This window comes from Acromyrmex echinatior, chromosome 9 (assembly GCF_024713525.1).
Source record: "Acromyrmex echinatior isolate Ae372 chromosome 9, ASM2471352v2, whole genome shotgun sequence".
Lineage (NCBI taxonomy): Eukaryota > Metazoa > Arthropoda > Insecta > Hymenoptera > Formicidae > Acromyrmex > Acromyrmex echinatior.
Genome location: NC_141860.1, coordinates 3,251,983 through 3,278,675, shown reverse-complemented (window position 1 = coordinate 3,278,675; position 26,693 = coordinate 3,251,983). Strand labels below are relative to the sequence as shown.

Sequence of the window (26,693 nt, the reverse complement as noted above, 5' to 3'; positions counted from 1 at the left end):
AATGTTTACAATCTCTGTTAGAGTTGGAAACGGTATTAATGTTTTAAAAAAAAAAACGGCAGACAGTCCTTTTCAAGTTGAAAAGATTAACATGTCAATATCTTTATGAGTTAAAAAAGAGATTCTTAGTAACCTAAATTTTTTGGCCAAACTATACTCTTTTCAGAACTACGTATAAATAAATAATAAATACTTCACTGCGCTTTATGTCAAATTTTAACAGAATTTATTAGATTTTAGTTGAAAACTCGGTTCATACATAAGAAAAAAAAATCCATTTCAATTGGTTCAAATATATTATACGTATGACAGAAAGAGTAATGAAATTAATTTCTATAGAGACGAATAAATTTCGTTTAAATATAAATAATTTAGTGTAAACAGTAAGGTTCTTTTTCTCTGTCTTTCTCTCTCTCGGAAATAATTTCTAAGATTTTCCACTGCTTTGTATGTATATAAATAAAAATATCGACAAACAAATGATCCGCAGGAAATCCCCGGAATCCGATAATGTCGATAAGGGATTTTAAAATATTAACGCACGTGGCGGATATGATATGATCGGACGATTACAGGTAAGTATATAAAAAATTACGCTACAGTAAATCGCGCCATAGAAATTTCAATAAAATCGACACAAAAAGGCTAAGGTTAATAAATTATTATTCAGCGTATACACTTTCACTGTGTATTTCGAAATACCCAATTAAAGTACGACTTCGAAGTACATAAAAGTTATTGCAATATCGCGGAGTCATTTCCGTCCATTCTCCTAAACGACGCGTGAAGAAATGAAATTTTTCCATGCTGCTGCCTTTGAAATTTAATCCAGTCTAATAAATTTTCAATTTCGAATGTCGGACAATTCCGTGATTGTTTATAGAGATTGTCTGTGTAATACTCGTGTATTACAGATTTTACGTAATATAATAATTTATTACAGTTATAAGAGCCTAGGATCAACACAATGACAACGAGCGAAGGGCATCACGAGAGCGAATTTCATCGCGATCTCACCTTGGCACGAAATGCTTTTGCTTTCTACGAGAAAGTACATTAACGGGTCGACACACATGATATGCGTCTGCAATATTGACGAAGCATTTCGATTTTTGTCGATTTTGCGAAGCAAAAAGCGAATAGGTGACTCGAATTTGTTTAGTGACATCGCGATCGGTTCACATCCAGAAAGAAAATTATATTTCAAGCGATATAAAGTAAACGCAGCTAACAATTCCGAGCGTATCTTATGTCTCATTAAGTTCTATGTATCAAAGTAGCGCAGCAAAAGTTCCTTTGATCTAAGCCAAAATGCCGACAGCGTTCCTATTGGCTATTTCGATCGCCATTTGTGATCCAGTCCAATAAGCGCTTAGTATTATTGAGTATTATAGAGTATGATTAATAAATAAAAAATAGAGGACCTATGTGCTCTACTTTGATATATAGAGCTTTAATGCCTCGTCGCAGTTTCAGTTTTTTTTTCTCTGAATTCGTAGTATAATAAATAAAAAAAATTGGAAAGTCGATAACAGCAAAAATTATATATCAAATTGAATAAATCCGTGAGAGAGTCGTTACAAAATCATGGATTATATTATTACGAAATTAGCAATTCTGTAGTCATTTGAGCAGATAGATAGAGAAAGTCAAGGATTTTCTAACTGACACGTGGAATTACTAAGCAACTCCTTAACGAGAGGATAATAAACGGCGTCGACAAGGAACTTGTTCGATAATGATGCACAATATAAATAACGTCGTAACCTACTATCGACATTCGCTGTAATTACAAAATAAAGGCATCAACAGAAATGCTTTACCGTATGTACCAAGAAGATGATGCAAAATGCTTTCTACGGAAACAAATTTTTTACTACTATGGCTATTTTACAATCTTTTATATTTTCATTGTACAAAAAAAATAAGATAATATTAACAAAAAGTAATAAAAATATATATAATTAAGTCCATGTGAGAAATCGTGTCGAGTCAAATTATTTTTAATCGACACAGAGAATGAACTGCAGTTTTGCTGAGGCATTTAAAAATTTAACTATATAGATACAAAGCTAAAAATAATTTTGTTGAACTATCAAAATATTTACGTTTGATAATTGCTGTTAAAATTTATTGCTCATTATGTGCTTGAATTTCCAACATAATTATTCTCATAATCCGACAAAATTATTTTAAAATTTATACATCTACCTAAATTTTTAGACACTAGCGAAATCGTTCTACTGCGCAATATTACAGAGAAAATTGCATTCAAGCAGTATATACAACGGCTGACCCTGTTTCATTTGAGAATCGGAACAGATATTTCGCCGCTCCCACAAAATCGTTAAACTTGACTTTAGATAGATAGATACATATATATATATACGATATTAAAAAATTCTAAAAAAATTCTAAAAAAATTCTTAGAGCTCTATGAGAAGAAACTTAACAATTTTCATCTCTTGCAGTTTTTCTGTAAAGTTGATAGTATTTGAGTAAAAAAGACCAATTTTCGGCAACTTTTAGCAATTAATATCTTGTTAACTATTGCGAAAATTGCAAAATGATAGAGGACTTTCCGTCTCAGTTTAATTCGCTTTACATGTCCACAAACTCCATCAGAACAATTATCAGGCACCCTGTGTATATCCGTAGGAGTAGTTAATTCCATCAGAAAAAATGCAATCGGTCTCTCGGAGATATTACTTGCAAATATCACGCTATCGATTCGCGTTTCGTCGCAGGCCATATTAAAAGTATACACGACGTCGGATCGATATCTCGCGTCGTCGCCACCTAGTACTACTACGTCGTGGACAAATCGATCGATTTACATTTGCATTTATTAACTCTCCAGGGGACAACTGTCACATGGCACTGCGTTGCGCGTGTTCTGGATTCTCGTTAACCGCGCTATCATAACATTGATAAAAATTCAGTCATCCTATGTGAATTCTCGGCATTCCTCGAGACGCGCCGATAACGCCTACAGTCGAATGTCGAATTGGCGCACAAGAATGCAAACCCAAGACCGTCTACGATCGTTTCAATAATGGCAATCGAACGGAAGTGGATTAAGCGACCCGCTGGAGCCTACCTCGATAACGCGAGGTAAGGATAATGCCAAACTATGAGAGCTGCACCGATAAGTTTATCGCATACGCGTATACATTTGCGCGACGCGATACGACAAAAGCATTATATCCATATGATTTGCGTTTTCCGGGAACTTTCTCAGAATTGCGGACTATTTCATGAAAATCTAAGCGGGCCTTGAGCACTTATTAACAAGTATAAAATCGTGCATAATACGACAGTTACGAAACTAATTGCCCGGATAGTGCGCAACATGTTATGTCAATGATTTCTTCAATTATTCTTTAAACTAATATAATAATATTAATTTCACTATTAGTTGTTCAAATATGAATAGTAATTTATATTTATATTTGAATTAATAAACGCCATAATATATGCGTAAAATCATGCGGTTTTTAACACTCGCATAACGTTTTGAAGAATCAATATAATGACGCACTGTTTGGACAATTTGTTTCGTAACTACAATGTGCATGAATTATTAATAAACATTTATTTTTAGCACAAACGTTTTCTTATGTGTTTTATTTATTTTGTCGTGTACAGGCGTGTTTCCCTTTTGGAGTTATTCGTGATTCATGTTGTATTTATGATTCTTATTATTGACTGTTTTCGCAACATTACTAATCTCGAGCAGTTATCGTTTTTCTCGTTGAACAAATTACGTGTAACTGAGATGTGTCTATGTAAACAGAGTGATTTTGCGGTCACCTCATATCTCGTGTAAGTTTTTTCGTATTGTAAAGATAAAAAAAGACTGCATAATCATTAGGAAAATATTTATGTTCACGAGAAAAATTCGTTCATAATAAATTGTCATTATAAATGAAGGAAAATGCCTTTTCATTCGGAGTTCACATAAGATTTATTTACAGGGACTATATATTGTAGTTGGCACAGATTATTGGCCACAGACAATTTGGAAATAGCTGAGAACCGCTAGTCGTCTCATTTTGGTAGATAATTTTGGAAACCAAGTCGTTGTTGGAAACATAATTGCGCATCAGTCGACGTTAAGATCTGATGACGATGACTCAGTGAGTTAAAATCGCGGAGGTAACGCAATTTCTCATGAGACGCGGCGTCAAGACTTCGACGAACTTCTGATTTTGCGAATTATTGATATTGCACGATAAGGAAAAATAACACAGGAAGAAAAAAAATGCGAATGAAAGACATCAAATGATATATAAAAATGATATATCATAGAGAGAATAAAAGGGGATATTCGCAGCCGCGTTCAAACCGCGAGATTAGTAGGTAATACTATTGCGAAAATAGAACTATAAGTCGCAAATATAAAGCTGTGGACTATAAATAACTGGATTATATTAATACTCGAATGTATATACGCATACTACAGTCTAATTCTTTACTTTTGCGCACTATTCTCGGAGAGTGGATAATCTCATATAAGATCGACTTATCGCTGACTAAAGTCCAGCGACAGAAAGCAAAACGAATAAATCATGAACAATAATTTTGAAATCTGTTGAGGCATTGTTCAATATGCAAGATCTTTCGAAAGAAATATGTCAAAATTATTGCTGACTTAATTGCCAGGATTTTTAATATCGGAGATGATTCTGAAGAGCTTAAGAAATATTAAAATATAATTATTCCACTCATTTTTTTCAGTAATAAACTTAAGCCTAGACTAACATCACGGTTATAAATCATTCTATCTTCTACGACAACGACGATGATGACGCCTTAAATCGTGAAGCAGATTTCTCGAGGCGGAAGAGGATATCTACGTGCACGAAATGAATGACGCCATAACCGTCAACGATGATACAGATAACGTCGATTCTACGATTATACGATGACACTCTCGCCTGGAATTATTTATAACGTCTCTCAAAGAAGCCCCTCCGGTCGGTTCGCGATGACGTTTGTGAAACCGGTCGACGTCACTCTTAAGAGACAATATACAAACGTTACTCTTTGGAACCATCTTTCAACCTTTCAAATATAATCGATTCAGATTTAAGCGTCTCAATATTAGAGAAATAATTATTTTCAGAAAATTAATGATAATCGTCAATTTTGATGTAAATAAAAAAAGTTTCTGGAAATGGAAAACATGTTTTGATTATTGTAAATGTATAAAACGATTGTAACATCGACATCTCGATATTAAATGAGAACATTATATTGTAAAATGATTTGTAAAGTGTAAATATTTTTTCTAAATTTGTAAAGTAAATATTTTTTTAACGTAAATATGAAAATTTTCCATACGTAGATGACTGGTAGTTATTAGTCAATATTTTACACGCGTCTATATTCGTTAATGAATCCGGAAAAATATAAACTGCGTTAATTCCATTAACGCAAAGTACTTCCGCGAAACGCATACTTTCCGATATGTGTACACATGAATGAATTAGTAGGAACTAATCTCTGCTAATCTACGGATGTTTCCATTTCGCAAGTCACCTTCAAGGACTGCAGCTAATTGGTCATCGAGATAGCATAACATTGATGATCACACTCTAATCAGAACACTGAGTATTCTCTGAAACACAATTTATCCTTTAATTTACTTAGTTCTAATTAGTATAGCCGTATAATGTCAGGAAAAATACACTATCATTCTAATTAGAGAGTAAAAAATAAATAAATAATAAAGACCAATTAACTCTAACTGACTCTATTACAAAATATAAACATTACATAACATGACTTTAATTATTTCAGAGCAATTATTTATTATTATTTATTATTTATTCAGAGAATTAAATCTGAAAGGGAATTCAATGCGAATATTTTAACACTTTTATCAAAATCGTCTAATCGTTCTCCATTGGATTTCCGCCTTTTATTTTATATAACACAATTCTCTTAAAGGCGAGCAGACAGCCGCGTCCATTCTCTTTCGCGAACAATTAAATCCTAAGATTAGCCCTCGAGAAACGAGCACCGGTTTACGAAACCAGTCCGCGAACCGTTGGCAACCGACTCGAGAAATGGTTAGCCGGTCCACACGAGCGTATTTTTGTTCCGTTTAAACCTGACAAGAATAGAAGAGGGCGTGAAGGTAATGCAAATGGCACGTACGAATTCGTAGGTCTTCAAGAAGTCCAACTTGGTATCAGCGAGGAAAGAGAGTAAACGCTTCTATTACTTTCCCACTACATTCGACTTATGCTCCGGTTTTTATTTTCATCAGGGACCACCAGCTGCTTCCGGAACGTTAAAAAAGACACACAAAAATCATGTTTTCTCGTTCGATTCCTTCCGGATGTTTACAAATTAATAGTCATCGACGTTCCCTCGTCGATTTCCGTGAGAGAGCAGCCGTCCATTGCTGCTTCAGTCAAAGACTGCTCTCTCGTAAGGTGAAAATCAGGACAACAACCCACGAGGAGCATGCAGGAGCTGCACGGGATATCGATCGACCCCCGGGCTATTCTGGATAACACCCACGCACACACAGATGCGCGTAGGTCGGGCTGGGATGGAATCAGGTCGGCTGGAAGGAGACCTCCGTACGAAAGTGGCTTGTGGTCTCGCTTGCGACCGTCCAGCAAAGAACAGCTTCTCAAGGATGGCTCTCACAAAGTCGACTGTCGAATGAAGAGAATGAGCAGTGAGATTAATAACAAAAATAAGTAAAATTGACTGAAATTGAGAAAAGCAGACTTTGCGTGGTCCACTGAGTATACACGCGATGGATTATTAAGAAAATATTCTGTCTACTCGGGACTGATTCTGCTGGACAAGACAATTAGTGTTTTTTTTCTTTTACGTAATACTGCACGAAGAATCACACAACACCAGGCGTCTTCTTGTTGCATGCTGCATTCCGACAGGAAACAATCGTGCAGTTGCAGTTGTAGCAACGAGGGCGAGTTACTTGGGCGTTGGAATGTCGCGAAGCGTTAACAGGATTGCGAAATTAAAATTCCGGCCTTAGGAATTCGCGGCCATGCCGGCGGCATAACGGGTTCCCCGACGTCGTTTCTTTACAACGCACGCGACGAGAGAAGTGACGAGCAGAAGGACTGACCTCGTTGCGGCCGATAACTACGTTGTTTGTTTTGAAAGTGGTATACCTACTTAAAGTTAAGTTTAATGATTTCGTGAGAGTGCAGCGAGATATCTGTTTTGATCAATTCTCCGTAACAAGGCCAGTAAGAGTCCATTGTGTTGCTTCATCGAATACAATTTTCTCTGCGGTGCTGTAATTTTATTCGAATTTTTATACACGTAAAGAAATAAAAATTGCCTTTCTCGAGTCCTATGTGGCCACGCAAGATGCCGCATATTTTCTTTCAATTAATTTCAACTTTAAACAGAAGTTAATAATTAGAACTTAGTCGAAAAAATCGACTTTTTACAATTTCTTGTATATATGTATTAAAATAAGGTTCTTTACAAACATGCACGGTGCTTTTTTACTATAATAGTCAACAAGCTAGTCTTTTAACGAACGAAGAAAACTAGCAAGCTCTAAAAAATATATAATAATTTATAAAATTACATTTTTTAATTGCTAACTTTTGTAATTTGCTCGAAGACTAACACTGATTATTAATAAAAAAAAAAACATCGTGTTAACCTTGCTTAAAATACACTCTCGGATCATTCATGTCCTGTACATTTCTTTTCTTCGACAAACTAGCCGCATAATTAATCATAATATACAATTTTGTAAATACACTACCTTGTGAAGACTTTCTAAAGATGTCAAGATGTACGTAAGAATCGCCCAGTAATTTTTGTACATTTGTTAAAGTGAGAAAAATTAACCAGGACACAAATATCTTATATCATACGTATAAGGACCGGAAAACCATTGTGTATACTAAGGGTAAGCTGGTATCCGGTCGATTATTCGAGAGATTGTTACTTTTACCATTTGCATTCCGCAATTCGGGGCTTTCTCTTAATTGTGAAATACTTAATTATCTAGAAGCGATCAGATGTTTTCGAGCGTGGCTTTTCCGACGATGCCGGCAAAGCGCGGGATGCAACATGCGCTTCCGCGATGCAATCTTCCGGTCGATGGCCGACAGTTGGGCGCCGAACGAAGAACCCGTTCGTCTCGCGAGAGTATTGATTCTCTTTACGGCTTCGCGTTCGTTCGGCTCGCAAGCGACGAGGCAACGACGAGGCGCAAGCGAAAAAAAACCGCGCGCCTCGCCATTGCGATTATCGCAACGACGCAAAATAACGCCACCTTCAGATCACTGTCCTTCGGCCACCGATTACTTAACCGTGCTTTGGCAAGCTGTCAATGTTAAATGGTAATTTCGTGCGACAATCCCGCAAGTGATATATATAACGCGGTCTTGCGACGATTACGTGGTAAAAGCAATCAACTGTTGTTAAAAATTCAATTTTCATCGTATTATTTTGCTTCGAAAGTGATTGCTTCTAATCAATCTCTTCATTGGGGAAGATCCAGACTCAATGAAAACCACAGGCAATGGGAACAGCTGAGGATAACAAACGATAGATTTCGATTTATCAGAAATTGAGTATCAATGCACAGTAATTTCTTGCAGGTGGAAATCTATTACCGTGTTTTTCATTGTGTCCGAGCCCTTACGTTAAGGAAATTGATAAAAGCAATCACTTCCGGCAAGAAACAAAATAATGCAATGAATTGAATTTTTCATCGAGCGTTGAAACTTTTTATAGTCTTGAAAAAAAACGAATATCGAGATCTCAGTCGGGCTTCTTTTTCTTTCCATCCGATCGTTTTGATTTATTGAAGTTGGAGACGAGCTCTTAGCAAAGCTTCGTTTGCCTGACGAGAAATAGAAATTGCATCGCCATTTATGGCACGGAACAGGATCTATGTTAACGTAAGCCTCGTGTGTCATGTCAAATTCGCGTTGTTTTGTTACTCCAAGGTGAACTGTCTTTCCCTTTTCCCTGTCATGTCTCTTTTCTGACATCGGACGCGAATTGGCGCGGCGGGCACAATAAAAAAATTTATAACGTGACCGTCGCCTTTTGCTGCGTAATTCGATATTGCGACACAAAGAATTCTGCTTCTTTCTCTTTTCCTCGGATCTCTGGCTTTCTCGGAACGAAATCGTGGTGAAAGCGCTCCTCGAGGGTCGCCGTGGATGCATCGGAAGAAACGGAATTACGCAGCTTCTGCGTACACAAGGAAGAAGGCGTGCCAGCTGTAAAAGATGCTCGAAAATATCGAGGAGAAAACTAAATGATAAACTGAGCTATCGTTAACTCGGTGACATGCGTGTTTGTTTTGATACTCTCACGGAATGCTCGCACGTTTCTCTCTTTGAAGGATTTGTAGGCACTGAATCAACGTTTTTCAATCTCTTCTCAAGTTTCTGAAGAGTAAGGCTGATAGAATGTAAACAATTTGAGAGCCCATTTTAGCAAAATAACTAACTTAATTTGAAATAATTACAATCACGGAACGCTCGCGCACGTTTATCTCTTTGAAGGAGATTTATAGGCGCTGGATCAATGTTTTTCAATCTCTTCTCAAGCTTCTGAAGAGTAAAAGGCTGATAGAATGTAAACAAATTGAGGGTTCGTTTTAGCAAAATAATTCGCTCAATTCAAAATAAGTAAAAATCAGAAAAGATAAGCAGTTTAGTTATCGAGGAGAGAGTCACGTGGGAATAAATATTTAATTCCATGAAAAGAATGGTTAAAATGTACTGCGGCAGAACGTTCCAGCATCTCACATCTGTCTTCTCTCCGCTCCAATTTCGAATCGTGCTTCGGGTACATCAAAGAAATGGACCGACGCGACGCGTCGGTGGTCGCCCCTAACAAGCCTTAACTCACTCAAGAATCTCGTGTTCAGACAAGCTGCCGCATCGAAACGCGTTTCCACTGTCATTCCTTCTCACTTACTCACGCGTTTCTCCAAAAATAGCCGCATTAAATGAATGTTCGACTTACTCGTCTATTCTTCGAAACAGAAACCTCGGGGACTTCTAACGCTAGCTCGTGCACTGAACGACGTACAGGCGTCGGATGCGTTGCGAAGCAATTCCTCGTCGCGTCCTTAATAACGGTCGCAACAAGCGGAAATCGAACAAGATGTTTGAAACGTGAATGGTGAGCGTCGGAGAGACCACGTAAACTTCGCACCTCACAACGTCGCAGAGCAAACTGAAACGGCGCCGTCGGGCGGGGTCCTTATATCACCCTGGCGTCGGCCGCGTAGGTTGAAGGGAGGAATGGTGGGGAAAGATGCCGACAGAGTGGGGGAAGCGCGGTAACGAATTCTTCAACTGTCGACGCAGCACAGTATGCGCCTGCTCTTGCATCGTAGCGGTTCTCAACTTCTTGATGTACAGATTTCATACCCGATGTTAACTTTCTCCGAGGAACTATTAGTAGGAAGTAAAAATTGGGGACTATTAATAAGAATTGAAAATTTTTCTGTTATATAAAAGAAAAAAAAAATATATATATATATTACAATATTTTATATTAAAAATTTTATAAACGAATAAACAAAACTTTATAAAATGAGGCTCGAAAGAATCTATCAGTAAAAAATATAAAAAAACCATCAGAGTTTACATCAGCTGTTCGGATGTACAGAAAATTCTTTATTTTCGTGTGAATGTAACAAAATGAATAATATAAACGATTCTCGATTCTTCAATTCGGGTCCTTATCAATATAAAATATAAATCGAAATTATTTGCGTTACTTATGTAATTTCGATTTATATTTTATATTGATAGGAACTCGAATTGAAGGGTCAAAATGTTATTCGTTGTAGGCTCTGATAAGCTTTTTTACATTTTTTACTGATAAAAACTTTATCTTAAAAATATTGTAAAATACATTTTTCATTTTTTTTTCCTTTTAGATAAAATGTTTTAAATTCGCTAAATAATATTCAATTAAACGAATATTTTCTTTTAATATATAAAGGAGAAATTATATTACAATATTCTTTAAAAATCATATTTGTTAAAAAAGAACTGTAAAATATAGTACGTATTCTTCTATTTTTTTTTTAAATAAATAGTTTTAAATTTCCTTTAAAAATATCGAATTTAACGAGTATTAGAAATTTTAATATAGAAAAATTGTATGAGAGAAGATAAGTTTGGATATAGGAAAATTGGGAGAAGAAATAAATTATGTGAGGTCTTATCTCTCTCTCTCTCTCTCTCTCTCTCTCTCTCTCTCTCTCTCTCTCTCTCTCTTTCTCTCTCGAACATGTATTTTTTATTCCCACCGACGTGGAGCTAATGTTCCAGCTCGTTGGTCTTCGAAGTTCGCGGAACGGATATCGAACTATCGATTCCTTTACCAAAGCGAACGACTTTGAGCATCAGTTCTCACGCTGCAGCGGCTTTCTCAAAGAGTGATGTCCAGATCCTTTGTACGATGGGATAGGTATCCTAGGAAAGCTCGCCGGATCATCCCCGAGGCTTTTTGAAAGTGAAATATGTATTAGCAATAAGAATAGAACAAGGAAATGTTCGACATCTCCCACACCGATGATTCTCACCTTTTGTAACACTGGTTGACATTTTCAAATGCCTAGAAAGTGTTAGGACAGATAATTTATAACAGCAGTAATATTTATAGCGAGTATACTAAGAGTATGTACTATCGTATGTATGTACATCTGGATGATGAATAAGAAAACGTAAATTTTACGACTCGTCTGCGTTATCATTTTCCGCAACTTTATCGCAATATCAATTTTATGTTTCTACTATCATTATAATAAAATTATGAGACACGGAAACTAATTGATCTTCATGAAATTAAACTTCTCTTACGTAATATCAAATTAAAAAAACAAGTTTTTATCATTTATACATATTTTGGAAATTGAAAATATAATTTAATCATTAATATTAAATAATTTCCGTAATTATCTAAATTATGATTTCTGTTAAGAGAGGATCAAAATAAAATTATAGTGAGTAATTAAATATAAAGAACCCATGTGAAACTCAATTTTTTATGAAACATCTTATACTATTAGAAATGCTTACTTTACATATAAATGTGATTACATTTAATCGTGATTACATTTAACAGTGTATTTTTCAATTATAAATACATTAAATTTAATGTAATGTTATGAAATTAAATTTAAATTGTGTAACTTAAAAATATATTAAACTTCATGAAATTTTTAACAATGTACTTTAAAAGTTAATGAAATTTAAGAATATTTGTAACAGTATATATGTAGACACATACACACACACACACACACACACACAAATGTACGCACATTCGGCGTAATATAAATTTCGATTATCTATATACAACGTTACGCCGATGAGATACAGAAGCTTTAATCATGAATGTCAATAATCCAGTTTGTAATGTTGTTGAATCAACTGAATGACGCACGAAATAAATAGCAATAATCTACTTATTGGAGTGGAACAAAAGTTAATAGCGCTACTGTATTTGTCTACATGTTTTTAAGAAACATTTGGCAATTATATCATTTGATGGGACAAAGTCTCAGCTTGCTAAGAATTTGCTTTTGAATAATTACGAGCAATTAAAGTCAAAATGTTCCTTTTATTCAATTCACGATAACTTAATAACAAAAACATCTTAAGAATATTCTTAAAAAAACAATTTTATAAAGAAAACCTTAAGCTTTCATATTAGAAAGTCGAAAATTTTTAAAAGTTTTTTTGGAGCACAAAATAGGACTAAAAAACAAGAAGAAAATTTCCTTTTGTTCATTACAACTCGTATAGTTTTTTATATGTAAAAATTTTCAAATTTACACAAACTTAAAAGACATAATGATCTTTCGAAAATAGAGATTAAGCTTTGAACCATTTTTTTAAATTTTAATTTCGTTTATTTTTAACAAAGTTATGAATTTTTTAATTTGTGATGTTATGAACTACTCGAACTCAATATTATATTTCGTTACAACTTGTGAGATCTCATCAAGCGTACTTGCCAATGATTTATACAATACAATAATCGATTTTGTAATTTACGAGCATATCAAACGCGTCATTAAATGTTTACGCGACTGTGGTATATTTGAAGTTAAAATTCTTCGCCTTCCCCTTCTCTCTCTCTCTCTCTCTCTCTCTCTCTCTCTCTCTCTCTCTCTGTCTGTCTGTCTGTCTGTCTGTCTTTCTCTATCTGACGTATATATAATTATTGGTCCGCTTTAGATATGAGACCATGCTTAGTGTTTTCTTAAACACTGCTAATATTCCTCCTAAACGCGATAAGATAAGCTCTTCGTTTTTTCTGCAATATCTATTGCGGGATCTGTAGCTAATTACAAAGCGAACTGGGTATAACTATATATATTGACTACACATAGCGTTGAAAAGTACATAGCTTAAGAAAATACAAAAAAAATGGGTTTTCCCTATACGATCCGCGGTATTTCTTTTCACTTTTTCTCATGATAACTTTAACAACTTAATAACTTAAAGTAACTTAAATGGTACGGTGCACATGTTGAGAGTACGAGACTTCGACCGACGCAAATTATTTATTATGGAAAAGGTTACGATTCTGTTATAATGCGACTGTTAAAAATATTCATTCCCCTGTAAATTTCTTTATCCTACACGCGCTCTACACTTTGTCAACAACTTCTGGGTTTTTCAGTAAAGGGCATGTAGAGTGCATCGAGGAAGTACCGAAGTACCTGGATTCTCATAAAATATTTATCTATGACTTTAGTGGCCGTTACGTCCACTCTAAACGATCTATAATTTGCAGCAAACTTGGGTGGAAATTTTTTCCATGAAATTTTCATTTAAAAACTACCTATAATAGAAACTCGTAGTTTCTATTATTAAGAAATCGAATTAGTCATAATAAGTCGCGAACTAGAATACCATATACGATTAAAAATTAATTTCTCAAGACAGTATCCGGGACGATTACAAGAACTGTGGCCACTAAATGAAAGATTTTCGGAAATATGTTTAGCGAGGAACACGAAAAAAATAATAAAAAAATTCTCCTACCATCAGATACCAAAATAATTAACAATTTCAAATGGAAAAAAAAGGAAAAAAAGGATTTCATTTCACCTTCTCCTCTGCCAAGGGCGCACAATTTTCTACGCAAAGTGAGGTCCACCTCATGTTTTCTGTATGTAATTTAATTATTTTGGTATCTGCTGGTTAGAGAATTTTTTTATTATTACATTTTTCTCGTATTCCTAAAAATACTTCCGAAAATCACTTTCATTTCGAGGGGCCAAAGTTATCGTGATCGTGTCACAAAAGAAAGTATTATAACTTAATTATCTCTCTCTCTTTCTCGATTTTGAAAACAAACAAAAGAAATATGAATCAATCGGATATCAATCACGAAGAGCACGCGTTCTTCTAATCTAAAATATGATCTGAGTATATCGGGACGCTCTTCGAGATAATGCACTCTGCGATAATAATGAAACTTCGCTACAATGATAATGACTTTGCCGAGAAGTATAATGACTTAACGTCACCGAAGAGTGATATACAACATTGTTCGACACTCCTGATAATCCCATCGATCGATCTTAAGAATGTCAACACGTTCTCGCTCTGTACATATCTAAGACTTTAGCTTTCCTCGTGATTCCTTACACACGTGGTGCTCCTATTACAGCCGATGCGAGGAGGTAATACCAACACCCACGATTGCGGATATGTAGGTGTAGTCGATGAATAGTATCCCGATCAGGCGCACGTGCAAAGTGGACTGTTTCAACGTGCGTTCGAGCGCGTGTGTAAATGTGCGTAAATGTGCGCGTGCGTAAATGTGCCTACTTCAGGACGATAACGTAGCTGCCGTGTGCGACTTTTTCGACGCGAACGAGTTACACGTGGAGACACGTGCCAATTACTTAGATGCTTCTTTCCCGTATTCTATTTGCAAATGCACGAGGCATCTTACGAGCTACCCTGCTGCGTCTTATGATTGCCCACGGGACACCTCGGACGCGCAATTTTTCCAGAGCTAGCATTAAGTCACGCGCAAACGATTATGCTTTTGTTAAGGGTAAGGATATACTCGATCGAGTGAACCACGCAGAAGGCACGATGTAATAATACTGCAGATCAATATCGTACTTATCGCTGGTCACTCGGTGACGTCACGGATTTTACAAAGGCCTTGTAAGATGTGTAAGGACGTCAATGATTCTTTACGATTCAATAAATATTGTCGTGACGTCGTTATCATAATTAAGTGACGTCATCGAATTTATATTTATCTCGTTGTTATTAAACCTTTAAAAAATGTTAAGAAACTTTAATAGATCGAGGAGTGCAAGAGTTCTGTAAAAATGAAAATAATTTGTACATTAGAGTTAAAAAAATATTAGCCATTTAACTCTAAATCATAAATTCACGATTTTATAATGGTAATAATTTGTAACAAATGACAGCGTCTGCCTTTCACCAAGTAATAATCATTTAATACTGTCAGATATAAATTTTTATGTACAAATCTTTCATAAATACCATTAGAAATTTTATCAAATTTTTTTATAGTAAAAAAATATTTTCAATTGTTTTTTGATATCGCTAATAATGAAACTGCTATTAAAAATATTATTTTTCGAGCAAATCACATATGGTATAAAATTTCTTATTTACCGAAAGCTTCTGATTTATCAATTATGATGAAGGAATATTAAATAAATATAAATTACTTCTAAAAGTAATTCTACTTTTAAAACTTACTTCCTTTTTAGATATATCACTGCAATAGAAAATAATTGAGGATAGAAAACAATTGAAAATTAAAACAAAAATGCGATTAAGGTATCCACGTGTCTGCAACACGTTCCCGTCACAAATCATGTAAAGTAACATGTACCAATAATTAGCAGGCTATTCATCATGTGAATGATGTATATGCATTCACAATTAATACTCCGATTATTGTCGCAGTGACAATAATCGAATAGAGTACGATCGTGTGGCGTGAAGAGGCAAAGCTCTCTCAACGATCGAGTTCGCGAGCGATAATTTAGCGCGTAATAAAAGCCACGCTCGTATCTCGTTCCTCGTGATCGTCTCGACCGCGCGATACCGTGAAGCAATAATTATTCACGCTGCTCTTTGCCGCCTCTCATGTGATAAGATCACGTGAGAGTCAGCGTCTCGTGACGCCGGAGATTAACATATTTTTCCTGTGCTTTCGTAAGCCGCTCGCGCTTGTCACGTTTTATTAATTTTCCATCATTAATTTTGCGCTGGACGTTTTTCTACCTGAAGCATTCGCAAAATTCGCTGTAACATCACATTTATATATGTACTCGAGTATAAAAAAGATTCGTTTCCTTTTAGGAGGATCCATCAAACGATATTATTAAATTTGTATAAATTTAATGCGAGGAATGCTTCGTGAAGTGTAAAAAAAAAAGAATACTTCTCTTTCATACATGTTATGATATGCAGCTTGAGAATTATTTTATAATTTTTAACTTTTCGGTAACACATTGATATTATAATGAACTGCATAGAATTCGCGCGGATGATTCTCTGTATGATTTATACGATTTTTTACAAGAAATGCTGATATTGATCGCGCGAGTATACGTTTCATAGCGTATAGTTACATAAAATGTATATTGGCATATATGTAACCGCGATTTTGTTTCCTAATGCATTCTTACGTCACGAGAGCGTGTGTGCAGATAGCTTTCGTTATCACAACGAGAAATGATCGCAAATACAATTTATGAAAAAAAATACATATATGAATATGCATGGCCCCTTTTGGAGGCATGGCATTTACTTACTTTCAAGTTCTAATCGAAACAGTAATTACGGTAAATATGTATCCCAGCAGAGATGTCGACTTAGGATTTTGCCAAGTGTGGACTAACGAGCTGGGACGGACTGAACATTGAGAGAAATGATTTTGTTATAGGAACAAATCAAGGGAAAGCAAATGTGATATTTGTTTAAAAAAACGATCGATTTGTTACGATTGCAAATTAATTCGTCAACGTAACAAATAATCATAGTATCGCAAATAAGAGGCTCATATAATATGTATAAAAGTCGTAGACGGTTGCAAGGTCTCAAATTGTAAGAAATTGACCAATTCTAGTCAAGTATTCTTCCTATATTAGACTGTGCTTGGTCGGTTTCCTACGACTTAAGACTCCATGATCATCTACGAATTTTCTATGTAAACGATCCTATAGTCAACGTCCCTATCCCAATGAAATGACAATGAAATCGATGTCGAATCGATGTCGAATTTGATGATTTCGATTTGATGTCGATTCCATTATCATTTCTGACTGGGGTGACAAACTTCGGAGGCAATCGAATCTCTAAATTGCTCTTTATCAAAGGTATATTCGATTCCATCGAAAATAAATTTTATGAAACGCTTATTAAAGAGTAAAGTTTCGATTAAATCAAATTTATAAATGACAAATCTTATATTTCATAAATCTTTATGTATAAGTTTTATTTTTACTGCTATCATATTCAGGATTAGATATAATTTATCATATTTGATACGATAAAGGTGGAAAAACATCCTGTAAGTAATATAAGAAATATAGATATATCGCGAGATGTGTAAATGCCAGTATGGACCAACACAGGATATTGGTGTGTGATACGATAAATTCTTTATTAATCAGAAGTGATAAACGTTTTGACCCTCGCAGGTCTTCTTCAGTACATAAAATAGTGATAAAACAGTAATTAGTCACAGGATCACATTATCAAAACTGTGTGTCCAATATTACTCAGAGGTACATTAAATTGGCAGATTCGATATATCGCAGAATTGGAAGAGTATTGAATTACTACTTAATCAACTGATGAATTAAAATCTTCTTTTTTAATTCATTAGTTGATTAATGTCCGTTTTTCTCTAATGTAGATTAACTTTAATTTCGGTTCAACTTACTCTTCACCTTTTTCTAATTCTAAAGATTAAAAAAAGACGAAGAGAGTAAGTTGAACCGAGATTAAAGTTAATCTACATTGGTCGAAATGAGCATAAGTGATAATTCGGTACTCTTCCGATTTTGCGATACATCGAATCTACCAATTTGATGTACCTTCGGGTAATATTGGACACAGTACTTCATAATGTGATCCTGCGACTAACTATTGTTTTATGTACTGAAGAGGACCAAAAGCGAGAGTCGAAACGTTTATCACTTTTGATTAATGAAGAATTGATCGTATCACATATCAATATCCTGTGTTGACCCATTGGCATTTACACATCACTAGATTTAATCTTTGGGTCTATTCTTATTACTTTTGTTATTACTTTTTTGTTAGGTATACCGCATTTCATAACAGAGAGTAATTTTTTTTAATTTTAAACTTAGCCAATATATATTTTGTATAAAATACAGTGCTCTTTCATCGCTATATGAATTTGTAATTTTAAAAGCAATTTAAAGAATGATTAAACCAGACTGAGCTTGAAACGACTGTGAAATGCGTTCTTAAACATGTCAAGAATAGAAACAGGTAGGAAATTTGAAGAATTGCATAAAATTAATTTCCGCGGAAGACCGCAGCGTCATCGGCCTTGAGCTAAATAATCCAATATGGAGCGCTTGCAATGCGAATTCGATTGGCGATGTCATTCAGCAACAATTTCGATAATTTACAATTGGTCGGGAAGGCCTTTGACTACTGTCGGCAATTTCTGTGAGCAATTTCACATCTGATGAATAAAACAAATAAACATATATACTGACATTGGTAATCGAGGAAATACGAGCAGTTCAAGGATTGTAATCGTTGACTTGCAAATTAATTTTATTAATCTTTCGCACATTAGCCTTCGAGAATTATATACATAACAAGATCTTTAGCTTCGAATTTTGAGATTTTTTTTTTAAAGATTTTTTTCTATGTTCATTAAGAATTTTTTTCGTGAATAAATAATAAATAAATAAACTGTAGAAATCAAAGCCTTCAACGGTCTAGCTGAATCTTAAATGCTTGTATGAATTCTTATGTGAGTTTATATACTACGTATGTAATCCCCAGAAACGTGCGTCGAAATGATTTTTCGATCTTGAAACGCTAGCTCTACTAAACTATCGCAGTAACATCACGAGTTAAATTAAGCAATTTAACAAATTTTTGATGCTTATTCGCATCTTCGAAACGATAATGTCGAATAACATAGAAAAATCTGTAAATAATCCATTCTTATTGCGAAAAATATTACCTCAGTCGGGAGTCGAATCCGGATTTCTTGCATTCAGTGCGAGCGTCCTAAATCTTTAGACTACCGAGACAAAAGTCATATAAACATTTAAGATCCAACTAAACTGTTTAAGGCTTTGATTTCTACAGTTTGTGTTATCACACATATACGGTCTTATAATGTATTATATTGAATAAATAAATAACCCATAATAAATAATTTAAAAATAGATATGATAAAGTATAAATGTAAAAATAATATATTTGTTTTTTATTTATTTATATAAAAAAATAATTCGCATGAAAAACTACATGATCAAAAATTCCCTCAAATTAAAGAAATAATAACAATAATCCCATATAGATCCGGATAGAAACAAAATTATTAATTTTTTTCATGATGAGAAAAAACAAGAAATTGTTTTCAGAGCGTGAAAGAATTCGAATGTTAAATATAAACTTTCAATTCCAAGTGAAAATTGATCGCGTAGATATTTATATGTATCTACGTTTAAAAAAGAATTATGTACTTTTTTATATTTATTTATTATTTCATTTTTATTGTAATAAATAATGTGCAAATAATTCTTTTTAAAGTTCATAGTTACGATATTTTTTATTAATGCCAAACATTTCTAGGGAAATATAATATATATAATATTTGTTTTGAAAAATATTCCGATGAAAAGTTCAGCGTCTTTAATAAAATAAATATATCAGACATGGTATAACCTTTCGAAAGTATATTTATATAACATTTATTACGACAAAATGAAATGTCAAGTAAATGCAAAATACAAAATTAGAATTTTTTATATATGTATTATATATATTATTGATGAAGTATCTTTGATAGATGATAATATGACGATGAATGAAGTAAAAAAAAAAGTAAAAAAATGTGATAAAGCTTTAATGTCTTCGAATTATCCCATCCATTACTATATAACTACGTCATTATCACAGATATCATAGGCAAACTGTGAATACAGTGAACCCCCGTCTCACACAAGTCTTAAGTGAAACCAGTTCGAACTGGTATAGTAGTAAGAAATCGCGAATCTCGCCTCACTAACTGCTAACGTTAATCGATCGGACCAGGTTTAAATGCTCGCGGTTATAATAAAAATAAAAGAATAAGCTCGATGATTGCGCACATTTTTTTTTTTTAATAGAAACGACATGCTACAAATCACTGGTTCTATAATCTAACAATAAGAATTTTTTATTAATTTTTTTATATGCTAAATCAAGATCAATCTCGAAAAATCAGAGGTAAAAAAAAAATTTTTAATTCTTAAATATATAATATTCGTAAAATACAAAAAATAGCAAATATAATTTACAATTGATATTTATGACTTTTTTCATATAATGTTATATTTTATTATAATTCATATAATGAAATATAACATTATATGAAAAAAGTCATAAATATGTAAGTTATATTATAATTATATAATCGTTATATAATTATTCTGTTGTAAAAAGAAAAATAAACTCTCTGTCATTAACATTTACGCCCATTGGACGAAAAATTTCCATGTTATCGGTCCATTAAGCTTTAGAATATTAAGCACGGTCATCGTACAGTTCCATGTTTTCATCGATAAGAGATTTTTATCGTGCACGGCCCCGCTGATAAGTTTTATCGCAAAAGGAAAGAATATAAAGACGGAATTGGTCTCTCATGCATACATCAAGCATGACCATCATTTCGTGGCCTAAAGAAATATATCGAGTCTTTCTCGCGTGGTTCTAAATAAATATGAGAGACAAATCGATCGGTGTTACAGATTTTGTTTTTGCTTCAAAATTATCGCTCGCACGTAAACCGATACGCTATTTTTAACGTTTCATGAATATTCAAGTATATATTCAAGTAATATTTAAGCGTTTACAATTATTTTTTTGTTAAATCGGCATTTCAAAATAGATTTCGATTTAAAATAGCATTAAAATATTACTTCTAAGATATCAATACTTAAAAAATATAATCTTTACACACGAATTTTTCAAAAACTAAACTGATTTATTGTTCAACTATATGAAATAAAAAATAGAGAAAATTGATGAAGTAATAATTAAACTAATGTTTAATTGAATAATAAAGTTGAGAAAAATGGAGATGATCATCTAACAAATAAGTTGATGTTATCGTCAATTTGACGTCAAAGTGATATCTTTGACGTCAAAATAACAATAAAATGACGACATATAACGTCAGCTTATTTGCTAGGCAGTTTATTTCTAAGAAATTTGTCTACTATTCATTGATAAAAAAAGCTTTAAGAATAATATGAATAATATGTTAATTATGAATGTTAATTATATGAATAATATGTTAATACTTTTCTTACTGCGTTTGAATTTTGTTGAATATACATTCGTTTTGGAAATGTTAACAATGAATCTTACGTGGGAAAGCTCGGGCCGTATTTTACAAGACAACAGTATAAACACGGATAAGTGTAAATCAGACAGACGTACGCGACGGATGAAGTTCAAGATAGTTTAATGCGCCATTTCGGGAATCACACAAAGCCGCCGGTAAATACACTCGCGGATCCGCCATCTGCACCTTGATGAGATTCGCAGAATAAAAGACCAAAATAAAAACCAGCCAGAAGAATAGAAGGGGGGAGGGGAGGAAGGAAGGAAGAGCGAGATAGGAGGACGTTAGTTTTTGCTACTCTCTCACCGTCTGCATTCCACGATGCAGGCAATAACCTTGTGAATACGTTGTTCGCGTGCACGAGCGAACGAATAAAAACATAGAAAAAGTACGGCGATTCGGATCAACAGTAAAATAAGACGCCAACGAAAATTTTTGTGTACCGCGAACTTGTTCACTTTGCGACTTCGATTACTCATAAAATATTGCATAATTAAATTTAAAAGTTCTACAAGATTTTTATTTATCAACAGAGAAAAGATTTCTGGATCAATGCTTTTTGATCTATCATAAAATATAATTAATATAGGGATAATCATATATTTGTTGAAAGAGGAATATTTCACTCTTAAATAAATGATATAAATTTAAATTTATAATATTTATATGTGTTACTCTTGTCTCAAGACAATTAGCCAATCTTATTTAATTCAAGAAAAGACAATAGGAATTGAAAAGATAGAAATTATCGATATAATTTTGATATTGTTTTATTTTTACACTGCATAAAGAGTTACGATAAGATTAGGTACCTCAAAAATATTTTTTTTTGTCTCATTATCAGAAATCTTTTCTGAGAAAATAATTGAAAAAGACAAGTATAAGCGCGTAGAACACAAAATACATGATTTATATTATTAGAAAAATATATATATATATTCATACTATTTTTAAACAATCTTTAGAATTTTCGAAACTTGAATGATTTCAGCATGCGTCATTAATATTGATAATACTAATATCTAATATAATATCTAATATAAAATAGATACATGGTGTGAATAATTTAATGTGAAAATATTGAAAACGTACGTCACGTAATAATTACTAAGAAGAATTAAAAAATGTAGATGTCAATTTACATAATGATGGATTTATCCTGCAGATGTGAAATTCATAAATCTTATAAAATGTTAATGTAAATGAAACATCGTGTCAATGTATATATCACACATACACGTTGCGACAAGTGTTCCAAGTCCGCGAAGCGCCATTTAATCTGCGTAATGCCTGCACAAGGCTGCGGTAAAATGCATATTTCTCAGACTCCAGAGGCAAATGCGATAAAATGTCCGCGAACGCAACGTTTTCCAGGAAAGGACTACCGTTCATTACGAATTTCTCATCATTTCTGTGGAAAGATAAATCAATTGTGTGGGAACCATACATGGGATGGTAATCCAAAACTATTTGTACACGAGGAAAAATATTTACTGTCAAGACCGGCTCTTTTTACGTATTTTCGAGGTAGACGCGCGAAATTCATCGTGAAATCATAAAACGGAAAACGAGATGAGATCATTCAAGCGTATAAAACACTTTTCTCTCATCTTGAAAAAGAAATACATGAGATCTTATCGAAATATACGTTAAACTTTATTTTATTGTTAACTGTAACTTATTGTATTTTATAGAAAATAATAGGGAGTTTTTGCTATAAAACTCCTTAATATGTGTCTGGAAGCAAGATAAGTTTTGTGATTTACTCGAGAATCATTTAATCTCGAATATATCGAATTTCTGTTGTTGCTTGTATCAGTATATAATCGAAAAAGTTTGAAAACTTCAAATACAATGATAAAGTATCGCCATCAATCACAATAATCTTTTGTGGAAGTTACAATAGGAGAAAAACAGTAAAAGTAGGAAAACGTGATCCTAAATGGTTCAGAATTAACAGACATTCTTAAAAAAAGAAAAGATCATGCTGGTATTTATCTTTCTACTTAAAATTATCCTTATTACCCTTAGATTAGGAGATCCTTGGATTTTCGGATTTCTCTTGTATTTTTTAAAATAAGGACTTTTATTATACGTACATTTTCGTGAATCAAAAAAAATATTAGTATAATAAAAAAATAAATGTAATAGAAGAGAATATAATATCTCACTGATACTGGATATTTTCCATTTGATGACCATTTAAGTCAATACAAGTGTTGTTCTATCTTTATTACTCTGTGAATGTAAAAAAAAAGATAGAATATTTATATTAACTTATGTTATTAAATACAAAATACCCACTGTAATTAGCCTTTCCTATGCTTATTCTATAAACTTCAATTGTAGAAAGGGATATTTCATATTTTTATTCACAGATTGAATTTTACTAAAATCTTGTAAAAAAATTCTCAAAGAATTCCCGGATTCGGATTTTTTTTGTTTAAAATTCCAATCTATTTTAAAGATGCATTATAAAAAAATTTTCTTAAATCTTATCTAGAATTTTGAATAATACCTAAAAAATCGGGGAATTTTCAGAGAATTTTTTAGATTTTAATAAAGATTTTAATAAACACTCTGTGGACGAAATTGTAAAAATTCGCGAATAACAAATTTTTATTAAATATGTAAAGAATCACATCGTTGAAGCAAATAGCACAGATCCAATCTTTTCTCATGTGAAAACAAGTCCTCGACCTCCCAAGGCCGCTCTGCAGGTTCCAAGTTCAACTACCAAGCCACCGACCTTCCCGGAAAAGCAGAAGAAGAAGAAGAAGAGAAGAAACGAGATTCGCAAATGGCAATGCAATTCCTCGATATTCGTGATCCGCATAAAATCTTTAGATCTCCTCTTTTTCGAGATCGATTTCGAATCGACGGAATAAATTCTCTCGACACATACAGAATCTTTATTTATCGAAATAGACATTCGAATCTGCGATAAATATTCGCCAGGCAGAGATGTAGATGTAATTATAATAGGGAAACTTTTAATTTAGATTACAGAAAACAAATTGACAGAAAACGATTTAAATAACAATTTAATCGTTTAAAGTTCTTTTAAGTTTGAGACATGAAGCAGGAAAAGGATGATCCGAGAATGTTATTCTACAAGAGGGTCGTATGTAAGACGCGTACGAACCTTGCGTAAGGGCCTTGGCGTTTTGCTTCCGACGTTTCAAAGTGCACTCGACACATCAAATACTCCCTGGCGAGAGCACTGATTGTTGTTACACTCATGCGTCAATTGTGTAGAACATGCGTCAAAGGCGTAGAACATTTTATAGATTATATTTGACGTTCCAATAAATCCTCCATTCGCACGCAAGCATGTAAAGTACATATATTAAATTAAGTATATTAACAAAAAATCTAACGGACCGTCGACAATACACAGTGAGAGCAAAAAGTATTCGTATAAGGAAAATTTCTGTAAAAAAAGTTTTATTTGTAGAAAATAAACATTAATTAGCAATTTTATACAATATATTCTATTCTTACATTAACAAATGAACTTCGCATATATTCTTGATTTTAGAAGTTAAATATCTCGACTGTACGAATATTTTTTGATCCAAACAATATAATTTTTAATTTTCAGATTGCTTATTTTTCAGATATTTTCTATAACACATCTTTTCTATTAATACACATCTTTTTGGTATATATAATTTTAAGAAATCATAGTCTATTTTATTCTTTATGAATAAATTGTTAATTACATAGCAAGAAATGATCGTCAATTAAATGTCGAATCAACATCAAATTGGTGTTGAAATTATCGTATGGATATCGATTTAACATCAATTCGATGACTCATTTCTCACTGGATAATATTTATTTTTTAAAAATAAAGTATTTTTTTTTAAATATTTCCTCCGTAAGAATACTTTGTGCGCTCACTGTATACGCACACCACGATAAATTGGATTAAATTCGAATAATTTCATTAATTTTAAACCCGATTACATCAGTTTACACATCGATTTTATTGTAAATGTACTTCGTATATTTTCTCGTGATCGTAAATAAATTTTGAAACTATTTGGCATCTGCCGCCTTGCGTCGTGAACCTTAATTCCTGTCGTCCACGAGCGAGGCAATAAACGCGACCTTGAAACACTTTTCTCGGTTAACTCGATTAAAATATATTGGATTAATGAGCAGCGAGCGATAAGTCATACGACGCACCGAGTGTCGACGCACCTCTCTTACGCACTTGCGAATTACGCGAGATGCGATTCCGCTAATGTATCTTGTGATACATTATGTGATATATTTTCCCTTAATACACATATGTTTTTCTAGCTTGCCAAAAAGATCCTTTTCTCATACTGAAAAAATAGTCTAAATTTAAATAAATATTTATTTGAATACTGCCAACTAAACATTTACTTACAATAAATAAATATTTACTTAATAAAAAGAAGTAATTGTTAAATCAAATTAATGTTATATTTTTTTGTACCAAATAAATATATTTTTATATTTAATAAATATTTAGTTGATACTATTCAAATAAATATTTATTGAAATTTGAGACACACATTTTTTTCTCAGTGTAGTTAAACTTATTTAACTTTATTTAATATCTTTTAGTGCATTTGGCCAAAAAGCTTAACATCAATCGATTTATCACAGTATTTTTTTCAATGTTCTATAATATTTCATAATATTCAGAATAAATATCTGCAATACCTGAAATGTCGTATGTCATGCTGAGGGAGATAAAATAATAATGATTGTGCAAAGTTAAAATGAGCATATAATTTGCCAAGTACACGCGAAAATTTTCGACTTTTACTCGCGTTTAGACATGATTCACGTTACTATTCTATTTATAATGAACTTATATATATATATATATATATATATATATATATATATATATGTGTGTGTGTGTGTGTACATATATATTATTTCCAGTTTAATCGAAATAATATCGTCGGTAATATTTTGTGAAGGAAGAATCTCATAACCCCAAGTTAATGTCAATTTGCACGAACGTACATAAACTGTAATTTGCCAGAATTTTTCGCTATTGATTATATAATTTTTTCTTAAATGAC

The 26,693-nt window shown here is 33.1% G+C and overlaps 1 protein-coding gene and 2 long non-coding RNA genes across 3 annotated transcripts in view; 1 reads left to right on the top strand and 2 right to left on the bottom strand.

Moving 5' to 3' along the window:
* The window catches only part of Pino (protein pinocchio), a 54,566-nt gene that overhangs the window by 8,276 nt on the left and 19,597 nt on the right, over nt 1-26,693 (bottom strand). The gene's annotated exons all lie outside the window — the stretch shown is intronic.
* Nucleotides 5,465-9,996, bottom strand: LOC147908510 (uncharacterized). The gene is made up of 2 exons (XR_015546210.1): nt 6,166-9,996; nt 5,465-5,623 (listed from the first exon to the last, which is right to left on the bottom strand). It is a non-coding gene; the product is annotated as an uncharacterized LOC147908510 (long non-coding RNA).
* LOC147908509 (uncharacterized) overlaps nt 11,621-26,693 on the top strand; it is a 48,606-nt gene continuing 33,533 nt past the window's right edge. Inside the window, exon 1 of the long non-coding RNA XR_015546208.1 lies at nt 11,621-15,075. This is a non-coding gene — a long non-coding RNA (uncharacterized LOC147908509). The remainder of the gene's footprint in view (nt 15,076-26,693) is intronic.